This window comes from Cuculus canorus, chromosome 12 (genome assembly GCF_017976375.1).
Source record: "Cuculus canorus isolate bCucCan1 chromosome 12, bCucCan1.pri, whole genome shotgun sequence".
In the NCBI taxonomy this organism is placed as follows: Eukaryota; Metazoa; Chordata; class Aves; order Cuculiformes; family Cuculidae; genus Cuculus; species Cuculus canorus.
The window spans coordinates 12,714,895-12,729,556 of NC_071412.1; the positions used below are offsets into that span (position 1 = coordinate 12,714,895).

General features: G+C 42.1%; 1 protein-coding gene across 8 annotated transcripts in view; it reads left to right on the top strand.

Annotated features, from left to right (window-relative positions):
• Positions 1-6,357: 6,357 nt before the first annotated feature.
• Positions 6,358-14,662, top strand: part of MEF2A (myocyte enhancer factor 2A) — an 82,226-nt gene continuing 73,921 nt past the window's right edge. For 2 of the 8 annotated variants that reach the window (XM_054077507.1, XM_054077513.1), the window contains exon 1: positions 6,529-6,692. The gene's annotated coding sequence lies outside the window, so the exon portion shown is untranslated. Of the gene's footprint in view, positions 6,382-6,460; positions 6,483-6,526; positions 6,693-7,400; positions 7,424-14,662 lie in introns of those variants that run through there. The other 6 variants (XM_054077511.1, XM_054077514.1, XM_054077510.1 and 3 more) reach the window with 5 other exon arrangements.

Below are 14,662 nucleotides of genomic sequence, written 5' to 3' on the forward strand. Positions count from 1 at the left end.
AGTTTGATGGCATTTACAGCGAAGCAGATAACATGCAGGGAAAATAATGCTTAAACTCACATTTTAAGAGCAGCACTAGCTGATTGCAGTGGGAGCTGAGGGTGCTCTGCACAAGTCAGGAGCAATTTATCTGGCTTTTAAGAGTTCCACGAATCTTTTGTCTCTTGAAGAGGACCCATCAACTTCAAATCTACTTTAAAAAAGTAGTTCAAAGACTTTTCAGGTATTATGATCTCCTATATCTATTTCTGTCCCTTTTGTTTCTTAACAGCATGGGATATTGACCACACGTACTGCTGTCAAATATAGAAATTAAACCTACAGAAAAAAGGAGACATTTTCTCTTTAATCTCTTGGAAGACTTTTCCAGACTAAAGCATAGTTCTTAAATTGATAATATCCCTTTAAGAATTTATTTGCCAGGTAATGTTAGAAGAAGAAAGACTTTAAGGTCAGTTTGAACATTAAAAGGACCCCCTTTAAAATCAATTTCAAATCTATATTAGAGATAATGGCAAGCAGTGTTTGAACAGGTCTCCAAATTATGAAATATATTCTACACCTTAAAAATGCAAATAACTGTACAATCCTTCTAAATGAATTCTAGCTCTTTGGAAAAAGGGCAAGATCTATCCTAAGAAATACTTGGTGCATAAAAATAATAAGAATAGTTCAGTATTGCAATGTGTGACAGTCATAATATGTCTGAAGCTACAAAATTTTTAACAGATGAAGGCCTGCGGTGTTTGAATAATGTGATAAATGTGATTGGTGTTCTAGAGGAGTGGAATAATACAATACCATCAGAAGAGAAAAATACACGTTAATAATGACAATATTGAACATAACTATTTTTCTTTCGATCTGAGAAGCAATCTGTGTTCTCTATAAGATGTCAAACTATACTGTGTGTATGTACACTTCGCTCTCTCTATAAATATACATGTGCATGACACATTGCTAAAAGCAGTAAATGAGTGCTGGGGAAATACAGAAACAATGAAGTTCCTAAGAGAGGCTTATTTTTTCAAGTTATTAAAAGAAGGTGGCGAGCGTTCATGAGGATATGAAAATTTAAAGCCGTCTGCAGGAAACTCTGAAAACCTCTGGTTAAGGCTGCTGCCAAAAAATTTCAGCTATGTTATGTCAGAATGTTTAATTGCAAGCTGCAATTTTAATGAATGGAAAGATAGGGCAAAAGCAGGAAGTTTCTGAAGCAACATAGAGCAACCGTGAAAATAAAATACCAAAGGTTATAATGTTGAATGCTGTTGGAAGTAGGAATTTCCATCCACGCTCCAACTCCTTTTCCTACTGTGCAGAATTTGCCAGCAGTCTGGCTAGGGAGAGGTAAGCTGTTCTGGATATCATCTCCTGGGCTCAGGGCAGCACTTGTTATGTCTGTGTGCAGAAGTCAACTTCTTTGCATTTGTCATTATGGGTGTTTACAGAAATGCAGCTTAGGAAGAAGGGGAGGAAAAGCAAATGTCAGAGTGCATTAAATAACGTATTTTCTTTATTTTCCAAGAAGCGCGCTTGCAGCATGATGTTACTATTTATATCAGATCTCTTAAACCCGGCTGTTGGTTCATGTTAACATGCAGAATGGTGCGAAAATCCTGGCAGAAGAGCGTGAATCCCAGAGAGGCTTGTGTTCTGTCATTGTGGGACCTATAAAATATCACAAGTTTGCTGAGGTACGGATCAGGCGGGCCATGAGAGAGAGGTGTGCAACACAAATATTTCCCGTGTTGATCCTCCAGTATTAGAAGGCGAACAGCAAAGCAAAACGAAAAGTTCCAAATGCTGTAACAGACAACTTGAGATAACTTAGCTCGAACCACTGGCTGGAGAAGTTTGAAAGAGAGCTTTTACGTGTAACTCAAAACTAGCAAATATACTGTACACCCACATTACAGCATTCTTAGACAAGCTGTGTCTGATCTAATCTTATGTACCTTGGCCACAAGTTCTGGAAAAACAAATATTCCCAAGGCAATCAGATTACTGAATGTACCGTATAACGATGTGGAAATATTAGTGGTTTACAGAGGGCAGTTTATGAAATGGATTGAGTGAATTTAATTCATGCATTGTCAGGCAATTTGGGCTTAACTAAAATAAGGAAATCTTTACTTGATTATATCTGTGGAACACCAGAGCCAAATAGTAGCGTAAGAGCAATACTCCCAACCACAGCCAGGGAGGTCGGGGAGCTTGTTCCAAGCCAGCTTTGTAAAAGCACAGTTCTGTGCCTGTACTGAAGTGGTCTCTATGGGGTTAACAAGGTTACCCAGAGTGTTAGTGGACAGGAACCATTATCTTCTCTCTGGTTTCCTGCTCCCTAGGTGGGAGTCCCCCCTTCTCCTATTCTTTGTTTCTAACTGAAATCCTGTGAGCACAATTTGGTTTTGTTGCAATAAGTACTCCTTTACAAAATCTTCATTCATAGAGTATTTCCACCATTGTAAGTGAAACAATGTTAGGAATTAATGTGGCCTGTGATTTTTAGAAACCTTGTTCTTAAAAGTTTGTTCTTAGACCTTCCTTCCCTAAGAAGGATAACTTAATTTTTTGGCAGATGTGCAAAAGCTACATAATGTATCCTACTCCTCTTATCTATAATTTTAAATGGCTTGCATTTTGGTTTTTATACAAAGTTCACCTTTAGAAGCATGAGACTAAGAATTTTTCTCCAAGACACAAGAAGAAAAAGCTTTAAGAAACATTTAAAAGGAGACCTGAGGAACAGCCATGATACATCTCTCTGGAATGTTTTGTAAGAAGGTCCTAAAATGTAAGTTCACAGTTAGTGGAGATATGATTTTGGTGGTAGTGCCTCCAAAATGCCTTGAATGGATTGGTGGTAATGCACTGGAACAGAGATGCAAGGGAAAGCTTTATTGTCACAATAACTGCTGGATGATGACTTCAGTTAAAATTAAAAATGGTAGTGTCTTCCAGCATATTTTTCTGCGTATTTGCTATTTCTTGTGGTTTATTTCTCCTTGGATATCATGGAAATTACACCGCCTGCCATTTGGCCAAGGGAAGAGATTTCAGGTGGTTCTTTTTAGTCTCTGGGCTGTACATAAGATGGACAGAAATGTGTTCAGTCGTTATTCTCTTATAGCTCAAGAGCGGTGCTAGCAGATGCTTGTAATAATTTTTCACTTGTCATACTGACACCCAAGTGTGATGTTCTCTGGGACTTTGTTACGTTGCTGCTTCCATGGTCTTACAAGGATTGTAATTGTTTACTCTGTTGTGTGGATTTTTCTTAAACACCTACCGCTTTGCATCCTTTGGATTATCCAGGAGCATTTGGCCTTTGCAGTTGTCCTGGAAATTAAACCTCATGCAGAACATGGCCATCAAGTCATGTAGGGATTTTAGCAATTTTGATATGTAAATTCTTCTCTGATTTTATTCGTGTCACCCTCAGGGGTGATGTTTTTCACTCATGGGATTGTGACATGTGAGAACATCTGTGACCTCCCTGCCACCCGTTCTTTTTCTCTAGCCGTCCCAGGAGGGGTCTGCAGAAGCAGATGTTGCAGCACATCATAGCATATGGAAAACAACATCTGTAATTTCAATTGGATGCCATATTTTGCACTTCCTTTTCTCAATTGTTACATAGGGCAGTCTTACAATTGAGGGAGGAATGCATTTCAGTGGGAAAGACGCTGCTGTATACCCCATAGCTATTGTTTGCAAGGCATATATGGAAATCCCTTGAGCAACACATGCTATGCTTATTCTTGTGGTGCCACTGAAAAGGACAGATTAGAACCAATTATTTATCTCTTTGGCTTCCTGCTTTATTTTTGCCAGCTTAGAATAATATGATTACATACTGAAAATAATTAGTGATGCTTCCTTGTCTTACTCAAACTCTCACTGACTTTTGTAACTTAAAGAACTCGAGATTTTATCTAGCATCTTTTCTGCATATTGCTGTCATGAGAGGATTTCATGGTATAAATCATTAGGTGCTAGTAATAGACCTTACGGATGTTATGGATGATAGGTGGAGTGACAAAGACGAGAATAAACTATATTCATATAAAAAGCAATGACATTGAGACTGTTCATTATTGAGAATTGTAAGAAAACTGCATGCATTCAGATATCTTCCTGATATTTATAAGTCAGTAAAAATCAGCCTGGAAGTAGAGGGCTGTTAATGTATTTTGTTTTTTTCTTTGTCCTTCACACACTGCTGGCTTTTTCCTAGATCCACAGGAAGCAGCACATACTCTTGCATTTCTCTTTTGAATGGAAGGTGGATGTTTCAGAATTTGTTCAACTTATTTCCTGGTCATATATTTAAATCCCAAGTGAACTGTATGTTATAAATCCTGAACTTCAAAATTTCTGTGAGTTGTGAGTTACTACTTCACTTTGAGCTAAATATTTGGAAACAGACAACAAATTTACATTTATTGTTTGGGAAGGATCTTGGAGGATCTATCTTTTTCCTTCCAGTGCTGTGGTTATCACACCGAGTTAGGTGTTCCATCATTGTTTCTTGCATCCTGTTTTCTAACCATTTGTGGAGCTACTTTTTTTTTTTTTTGCATTCAATTAATGATTTTGTTTCCCAAATACAAAGAACAACCTCTGATTTCTGTTTTCCAGAGAAATCACCTTTGATTCTCGTGTGCTGAAGCAGAGATGTTCACTCTACTGTAGTGATTTAGTGCTGTGAAATGGCTCCCATCGTTTCACTCTGAGGCGGCGGGTATCTTGCAGGATAAATCTGGAGAAGCTGTAGAGCGCAGATGATTTTTGGCAAGTATCTTTTTATCATCAAAATTTTATTTTTGGGTCATTCTTCAGCTGCTGCCTTCTGTGAAGGAGAAAGACGCCAATTTTATGTCTTTTATTATGTATTCCCAAGTAGTCTTTTCTACTTAGAGCAAAATTAATGGGAGCTCTGACAAAGATAATGTGCAGATGGATGGAGGAGGAACCAAGGTGGACTGTCACCTTTGCCTGAAAGCGAAGACAGCTGATGTCCTCGTACAGCAGTGATTTTCATAGAAAGTCAGAAAAAAAATAAAATAACAAGAAAAATCTGTACGTAGTGGGGAAGGAGGCAGTGGTGGTTTCTGCAATGCAGAGTGAGGTAGCTGGGCTGGTTTGTGGTGGTCCCTGGTCTTGGTCTCCAGCTACATCCCGCAGTGACGAGGCCGTGCCAGAGCCTGAGGGATTATAGAATCACAGCATGGTTTAGGTTGGAAGGGACCTTAAAGTTCATCTAGTTCCAACCTCCTGTCCTAGTGCAACAACTGCCCTAGTCAGCTTGGTGTCATTTGCAAACCTGCTGAGGGTGTCTTCTATCCCACTATATCATCAATGAAAATCTTAAACGGCACTGATCCCAACACGGACCACTTATGGAGACTTGGTTCAATGAGCTCAAGGGCACAGGTATGGATCCCTAGAGCAAAGTTTTGCTGGAGAGATGGGCAGGGGGTCGGGATGGAGCCTTTTCCCTCTGGTTTCTCCTCCTGAGGAAAGTGAGGGGTACAGAGCAGGGTGGGGGGTGCAGGAAGGGCGGGGGCAGGATGGTGAAGGGCGGGATGTGGGGTGCAGGAGGGCAGGGGGGAAGGAGGGAGGTGCAGGATGGGGCGGGTGCAGGATGGGGGTTGCAGGACTGAGGGTGGGGGGCAGGATGGGGGGTGCAGGAAGGTGGAGGGAAGGAGAGAGGTGCAGAATGAGGGAAGTGCAGGAGTGCCGGGGGCAGGGTAGGGTGGGCAGGATGGGGGGTGTAGGGGGACCGGGGGAGAGAAGCGGGGTGCACGACGGGGGCTGCAGCATGGGGGAGGTGCAGGAGTGCGGGGGACAGGATGGGGGTTACAGGATTGGGGATGTGGGAAGGAGAAGGGGCACGGAGGAAGGTGCAGGATGGGTAGAGTGCAGGGACAGGGTAGGGTGGGCAGAGGGGGGTGCTGGGGGGGGGGGTCAGGCCGAGCGCTGCAAAAGCCCCCACCCCCCTCAAGCCCCGCCCTCTTGCGCACGCGCCGCCTCGCGGGGGCGGGGCCAGGCCGCGTGCGTCACCGCCGGCTGGCGAGGGGCGGGGCCCCCCGAGCGCGTGCGCGGCGAGGGGCGCCCTTCGCGCTCAGCCCCGCCCGCGCCCGGCGCCGATTGGCTCCTCCGCTTCCCTCGCCGCGTCTCCCGTTGGGCGCCCTCCTGTCCGTCGGGGCCACCACGCCGCGTCCCGCCCCGCCCACCAACTGCGCTCCGATTGGCGCTGCTGCCCCTTCACTCCCGCGCGCCGCCCTATCGCCGCGAGGCGCCGCGGCCTCCGGTCGGCGGCGAAGAATGTAGACCCGGCCGCTCCCCACGGTCAAACAAAATAATCCCGCGATGGTGGGTGCCCGAACAGGGGCGCCACCGGCCCCGCCGCCGGCCGCGGGTTCGCCCCGTATCTCCGCGCCCCGCTCGCCGCGTCCCGCCTCGGCGCGGCTCGGGTGAGCGCCCTCGGCGCATGAGGAGAAAAGAGCGGAAGGATATCCTTGAGAGGCGGCCGCGCCTCCTGAGAGGAGAGGGAGTGTGACAGAGGAAGTAGTTCCGGCCCCGATCGGGCCTTGTTTCCCAAAAATAGCGCGCAGCGGGTATCCGTGCGCCGGTGTCAGTGTCTCCTGAGGAGCCGCGGCGGGAGGCGGCGGGGGACGCGGGCGGTGAGTGGGACCGCGAGGGGGTCCCCGCCTCGGGGGGAGGGCGGCAGGGCAGGGGGGTGTCTCCTGAGCGCGGGGGCGCGGTGCCGGGGGCAGCGCCGAGGGGGGCGGCTCGGGCCGGGGGGGGAGAAGGAGCGTGTGTTCCCCCCCCATCCCCGTCCCGATCGCAGCGGAGCGGGGCGGGGGGGGGTGGGCGGGATCCGCTCTTGTGTGGGACCTTTGGCTCGGGGGTGCCCGGGGTGCCTGGCTGGGCTGGTGGCGTGCGGAGGGAAGGGAAAAGCGGGTCGTGCCCTGCGCCTCGGCAGCATCACCTTTAAAAACAACCCAACGGGCCCTCCCGAGCCCGGGCGGGTAAAGGGCAGGGAAAAAGAGTTGGGGGTCGCGTGGGGGAGGAATTGGGGAAGGAGTTGTGCGCTGCAGCAAGGTGTGTGGCGGCGGGGAGGAGCAGCTGCGTGTGAACTATCGCCTCTGTGCGAGCCGGGGGGGTTTGTCCGGAGGAGGGGGAGGCTGAGGGTGCAGCGGGGCTGTATGGCGAGGTTTTGTGTTCAGCAGCTCCGTGCCGGAGTCGTGAGGAGAAGAGACGAGGCTGCTCTATTTCTGACTGGGAAGACTCTAAATTCTTTGCGTCTGCGGGGCTGTGTTTTCCAGTGAATTCTTACCTGCTTTTGAGATGCTGGGTGGCGAAGAGAATGGACTTGCTTAGGGAAACTAAGCCATAGTAACTTGTTTGACAGGTGATTAAAACTCCTGTTTCTCGACTCTGAAATTATAGAGGAAAAATGACAGTTTAAGAAGAGGGGTTTTTTTGGTGCAAAGTGTAAAACCATTGCGTCCCATAGTCGTGAAAGAGTTCATTTATTCTGAACAGTGGGAGTAAAGGGTTCTACCCAGTACAAAGGAGCAACAAAAAGGAATAATTCGTAGGCAGTAATAAGGAAACAAATGTGGTTTGGTATGGAACTGGTAATATAGGCGGTATTTTAAGCCTTTTCTACAGTGTGGTAAATTTTTATATAGCATTAGGCTGTAAACTCTCAAACTTAATTATGTTAACTGTCTACGCGTGATTATTCTTTGTACAAGTGTCTCATCATTTTTAGGAACTAGGTACCTATATTTTCATAAGTATTTCTGTTGCCTGGTTATTGCTAGTTAGTGTGTAAACAATCTGCACAAAAGATGTCAGAGCAGCATTCCTAGAATCTGTCTTGTCTTTTAAAAATTATTTAAAATGTTTATTTCTACTTCTTGCGTGTAAGAGTTTACTATTTTGTTTTTTTTCTTCCCTCCGACTAGAGATTTGCATTTGGGGCAGAAGTGTGAGGTTCCTCTTTTCAAATATTTTTTTTTATTTAGGTGCTAGAATATGTACAAACTGACATGTACAAACTGACATGTCTTTCAGTTACTTGATTTAGAAGAATTGTCATAAAAGATGTAATTTTAACACTTGTGGTCACTAAAGGGTGTAATTACAAACTGATATTTTAAAATTCTATAATTATTCAGCTGGCAAAACAAAAATGAGAGAACGGAATGATTTGTCTCGATGTGAAGGGATTATAATAGTGCTGGCCAGTTGAAGATGAGCCTTGTTTGGCTGAGGGCATTCAGTTTGGAATTTAGGAAGGAAAATAACCTAGTGCCCTGATTAGTTATTTTTCTCCTCCATAATTCTTTTCTAAATCTGTAGTTGACGTAGTCCACCAGTAGTAGAGGAGTATCGTCAGTGAGCAAGAGTAATCATTCAATGAGAGGGACGGGATCTACTTCCGGACATTTTCAGTGTAGATGGCAGTCGCTTTCTGCCACTGCAGCTCATCTAAACCAGGCTTAGTATTCTAGCATTTCTAATTATTTGTTTGTGAGAAGGTGTCTGAAGATTCTGTGGTAGAACTATATCAGCCTTTAGCTTGTATATTTGCTCGTTTTTCTCCATTTTTAAGTGTGTAATTAAACCAGTGTGGTTACACCTCGCCTCTACCAGTGAGTGGTCCCACAAAGTGCTTTGCATATGTGTGGATATCTGCATTTAGATTCCTATAATTTCACGTTAGTTTCTTTCTTTTTGGAGAGAAAGGATGAATAAATGAGTGAACATTGAATGTTACGAAGCTAGGTAAATTGATCTACAGAATTGAGTTGTGTTGGGATAGTGAGATGAGAAGGGCTTGGCTGAATTAAAACTTGAAATAATTCTGGAGAACAAAATGGCTTATTATGGCAGGAAACCTATCTTATTTAGAAACCTTATTGGAGCTGAAGTACGTGTGGCTTACTTTAGACTAGTTAACATAGTCTGCAAAGTGGGGTTTATTTTAGAATGTTAGCCAAGTTTCTCAGATAACTTCTTGATGTCATTCTGTATGTTCTGGGCCCAAGTGCTGCCTCAGAGGGAAAAGAAGCACCATGGCAGTCCATGAACAATGCCATGCTACCTTGCCTGCTCTCAGTCATGCTGTCTGACAAAACACAGCTGATGAATTCTCTAACAGTACTAAAAGTAATGTAGCATAATGATCTGTAATGTGCAAATCGGTTTGGGTACAAAGTTTTTTGCCGAAATAAGAAATAGTTTGAAGTTGTAATATCTGTAGTTTGTTTTGCCTTGGACGAGAGATGTCTGTGTTTCAGGTCAATTTTCAAAAATGGTTTGCTAAAAATTACCATTAACACATTTTATTCATCTCACCAAATTCTTAATTTTTATTTTTAAAGGCCATGGGATTAAATATTCTGTGTTGAACTTGGGCTTTAGGCCTATTCAGTTATGACAGCAGCCTGATAATGTGTGCAAAACATGAGGAAATACTTCTTCTCATTACAAAAAAACACACTTTGAATTAATTTGAACATCTTGTGGTGACTTAATGCACGAAGTGGCTTTATTTAAGTTTTTTATATTTCTTGTATTTGAAAGATATTATCTCACTTGTGTAATAACGTGTTCTTCAGCTGAGCAAAGGGAATAAAAGTCAAAATGTGTGTCTGTGATTAATCTGCATGAATTTTGGTGCCTGTTGTCTTGTGTTCACTTTTGGTTCCTTCAGCTCTAGTAAAGTAAGCAGGGAAAATAAATGTACCATTCCTCTTTTTCTTCTGGCATGCTTTACTGCTAGTGTTGAAAGGCTAATGAAATAAGTATTTGAATGGACTAGCCAAGGTGTTATTGAAAAGATACTGAATGTGGGTTTGGTTTAACTCTTTCTCCTGTCATGTGAAATAAATAAAGTTTCCGGAGATGCAATCAGATCCTTAGGTAACTAAATATAGCTGACTTGCTCCCTGAATGGTTACAGGGTGGTTTTGGTGTCTTATGAAGTCTGTAAGATTACAGCAGAACATTCTTTTGATTTTTTTTCCCCCCTTAGTTATTTTTGTTGACCTTCCAGTAAAAAGATTTCAGGAACTCTTTTGGGCAGCTAATCAAAGCCCATTTGAGGTCATGGATAGAGTATCTAATGAGTATCACTAGGAGTTAAAAGCAGGCTTTAACTGTGTGATATGACAGTTACTCTCCCCTCCCGGCATGTGTTCCCTGGTTAATAGCAGCTGGTAAATAATGCTGTGGAGGGTTACATTTTAGCCTGCAGTAGTGTAGTTTGCTTTGTTTATTTTAAAGTAAGTGTCTGATCTAGATTTCTACCTCTTAACACCGCCTTCATATGGTGTATTTTTTCAAGTTGAAAAGGAAGGGATTTTTTTCATCCATCTCAAGGGACTCCTTATTTTTGTTTGTCCCCTCTATTGTTTAGACTTAGGTTTAATGAGAATTTTTCTAGATTTCTTTATATTTAACTCAAACATAACCCCCTGCACTATATACTCTCATTTTCATTTGTCGCTAAAGAGGAATTAGTATCTTGCAAGACAACTCTGTTCCTGAGATTTCAATCCCCGTCCTGCCAAAACAGTCACTTAATTGGAATATTTTAAATAGCATATATGGTAATCTTTCTTTTTTTCCTTAATCTGTGGCTGCAGTGAAGAACTGGGCAGGAATGACTGCTGGGTAAAGACAGCTAAATTTCGTGTCCAGTCTTTTTTGAGAATTTTGATGTACGGGAAGGTAAACTCTTTTCTACAGGAAAGACTGTGTTTTTTGTTCGCCATGTTTGTACCAGGGCAGGCATGCCCATGTGATGGGAAGAAAATACATTCTTCCTAATAAGTGTGTGATTAATTGAATTATTTTTTGAGGGAATTGACTATATTCAAAATTAAGTGATGCTTAATTAGGTAGGTCTCCCAGTTATATTTGTCTCTGTCCCTGAAGAGGTTTTGAATCCTTCCAAAAGCTCTTATGAGCCAACCTAGAGACTTAAAAGTGTGTTTTGTATTGGGTTGTGCTTAGCTGGCTTTCACTAATAGTTACTAAGTGTTGTGGTGTACCTGTGTTAAGGATAGTAAGTTAAAAAGTCAGTGTTAGGAATTATCAGCCAAGCATAGTTGTGGAAGTGCTCACTTTAAGTATCTGTGTACCAGGCACTGATGACAAAGCATCCTTTGCTGTGTTTTTTTTCTTTTTTTCTTTTTTTTTCTTCACTGTGTTGGTTGGAGACTACCTAAAAGGGTGGAGTGTGGTGTAGGATGGCTGAGTCTGTGCTCAGGATACTTTTACGATGATAGTAGCAGAGAGTAAGGACTTTTTTCCATTTACTTCAAATCCCTTCAAGTGTTTTTGAAACTTGGCTTCATTTTTGAAAACCAGATTGCTTCCAGCACTGTAATTTAGAATTGCATGGATTGGACTAATGTTATTTTTATTGTTTGAAAGCTAACCATAGACCTGTGAGAATAGGTAAACTGGATATGTTGTCTTGATACCTGCAGTAATACTTGCAGACTGTGGTCAATATCAGTATTGAGTGCTGTACTAATATTCACAGGCCTGATCTTGCAGTTTTCTCTGATCGCTTTTGGTGTTTGAAAGGTCAGGGGGAATAAATTATTAAACTTTTAGCTATGTAATTACATAAGCACGACTATAACTGAGCTGTGCCATCACTGTGCTGTTACACATTTCTTTCTTGAAGACACTGGCATACAGAGTTGAGAGAATTCAGAGGAGGTCATTTGGTGTACCTTATGATGTGCTGAAAGGTATTGTAAGTGTAAAAAGATGGGATATGGATGAATTACAAACAGATGTAAGAGAAGAGAGTAAGCAAGTAGTTGAACCTTGAGAGTCTCACAGATGTACACGCGTGTGCAAAAAGTTGAGGGGTCATCCAGGGCAGGACAAACTTGCCATGGCAGTGTCCATTAGAGAAATCATTGAAAGATGTTGAGATAAGGTGACCTTCTCTCCCACCTCAATATCGTGTAAAGTCTGCAGTACTTTGAGTCCAGGAGGCTGAGGAAGAAATTATAATACTTCTTTTGACATCTGAGGAAAAAACTATCAGTGTTTTTAAGCAGGCATCTCTCTCCAGATGTTTTGAGTTGTATTTAATTGACCATCCTACTGTTGTGGAAAACTTGTACAGTATAGCTCAGAAACATTGTGTGAGGTTATCAACATCAAGGATGTCTTGTTTTTGGTATCATTCTTTAACAGCAGCTGCCCTCTTCCTGATATGACTGCATGTATCCTGTTTTAAAAACTAAGCTGACAAGAATGACTGCTAATAAGCTGGTGTATATGGCAATTTAAAAATGTTTTTCCAGTATGAGCTTTCAAAGCACAGAGTCCTCTGAGAATGGTTGAGAAAATGGGACGTTACATCATCACTGTGCTTGTATTATGCTGTCATGCAGTAAGGGTAGTAAACTAAAATTTTGGTAACTAAATGTTTTTATTTTCCTCAAATCTGTTCAAATTATTGTGTAATTACGTGAGATTATAATTGCAATTCAGGTGTCTTTTAAAATTGTGCTCAGAAGCCCGTTGGTTTCAAGGTATAAGAGGGGAAGGTAAAAGGTGTGGCAAGAGATAGTGTTTTGCTTGATGTGTACAGAAAGGGAAAGCGCTTGCTGCTAAAATTTTTGAGCCTATAGGCTGTCAAATTATGTTTGCTGGTCTGGTTTTGATAATACACACATTAACTTGGCTAGCTGGCTTTTGGGATTTGAAGCTTTCAAGTGCCAAAGAAGGATTTCCTATGAGAGACTTCCTTAATATCCTCCTGTGTTTCTTTTGGAGCATTAGGGGTTTTGTGGTTTGTGTGGTGGTATTTTTTTGTTTTGTCCTCTTGTTCTCCTTATCTTTTTTCATAGCATTCCAAATGGTGGTGTCTTAACTTTTGTCACTGAAACACATATGAAGATCTTTGAGAGACATTGGCCTTGACTATGAAGAACGTGTCAGCAGTGAAAGTATGATTGTATCCATTAGGAAGCACTAGATTAGGAGAACTCCTTCAGGGGAAGGAGGCAAAATCCTGTGCAGCTGAAGAGGGATATGATCAGTAGGTGAAGGCAGGAATTAACTGGACACTGGAGATGTGGAATACAGTTATACTTGCAGAATTTCTGTTTAACAACACAAATACTCTGAAAATTCACAAGGAGTATGTGGAGCATGTAATACCGTTTTTGGCTATCAAAGAATAATTTCCAGTTCTAAGTGGCTGCTTGTGGTTCTCTTTGTCACAGATGTGAAAACTGCTAACCTGAGTAGCCATCCAAAGACTAATGGAAAACTTAGCAATTGAGTTAACCAAAATTTTAAAAACATTGTATTTTACCAAACCTCTATTGCAAAATCAGATAGAAACATAGAACACTTGCTCTCAGCGGAGGACTCTGAGAAAGGACCCAGACCTTGTCGTGGGTTTAATGAGTTGAAATTTGAGAGGAGGGGGGAAACAAGAGTTATCAGAGTTGTCAAATGATTTTTTTCTTTTTTTTCTTTTTCTGAAAAACAAACCAAACCTATTGGTCAATGTTTCTATCACTATTAATTCAGTACCTTCAAGGAACTAGTAAAATGTGTTCAAATGACTGATAGGTCTGGATTTTAAAGTGTAAATGACTAATGTTCCTGGATACTGGAGGCATTTAGATGCTTTATGCAGAATATGAGGAAAGTGCTTTAAAAGACTAATGATTTGTTCAGGAGATGGAATAGGGTTGTGGGCAAGTTGCAAATTTCAAATACTATTACTGTCATCATTCTGAAGGATGCTTCTAATGACTCCTAGTTGATCCATTTTTTCTTTTACAGGCTTATTTACATAGGAGGCTTGGATTCAGAGTAAGATTAAATGTAACCTGACAGCCCACAGCTATCCTACTAGCTGCTTTTCAATAATCTTCCTGCAGATACTTCTAGCATCCCCAATGTATGAGACGTTTCTCCTTCACTGGGTTGCAGTCTTTTTTTTTTTTTCCCTCTACTTGTAGATCTCCTGTGTGTTTTTGCTGAGGAGATGGACTCCTGTACTGTCAAGTTGAGGGTAGTGGTGACTTGCTTGTTTTATAGTTATCTTTTGAGAATGCCCTAGCATTAATCTATGAACCCTGTTGTTGTCAAGTACCTTTGTATTTACAATGATTAGTGCCTTAGCACAGGGTGCTTACATAAAACTTGCACCAGGTTTTATCAGAAAATAACGGGAGTCATTCACATCAGAAGAGGTGATTGGAAAGGGGATCAAAATGTTTTGACTAAGGAGAGGCCTGGGTAAAACAAGTTGCTTTTTTTTTTTTTTTTTTTTCTTTAAAGCTGTGAGTGATCCAAACCCGAATCTACTGTGTAGTGATGTTATGAGCCCCTGCAGCACCCTCTGGTGATCCAAACCTGCTTGCGCAGCAGTTGGGGTCCTGGTTGCACTTCTGAAGAAGCCTAACCATCAGGTCTTGTTACATGACTGAAGAAATACTTAGAACGAGCTTAGACTACAACCAACTTGGTGTTAATAATGGGTACTATTGATGTTTGCTGCCTTTTTCTTTTCACCTTCTAATTTTTGTCTAAGAGGAGACGGAAGTCATTAAAGGATCTGTAGACTATCCTGTTAATATTGGCT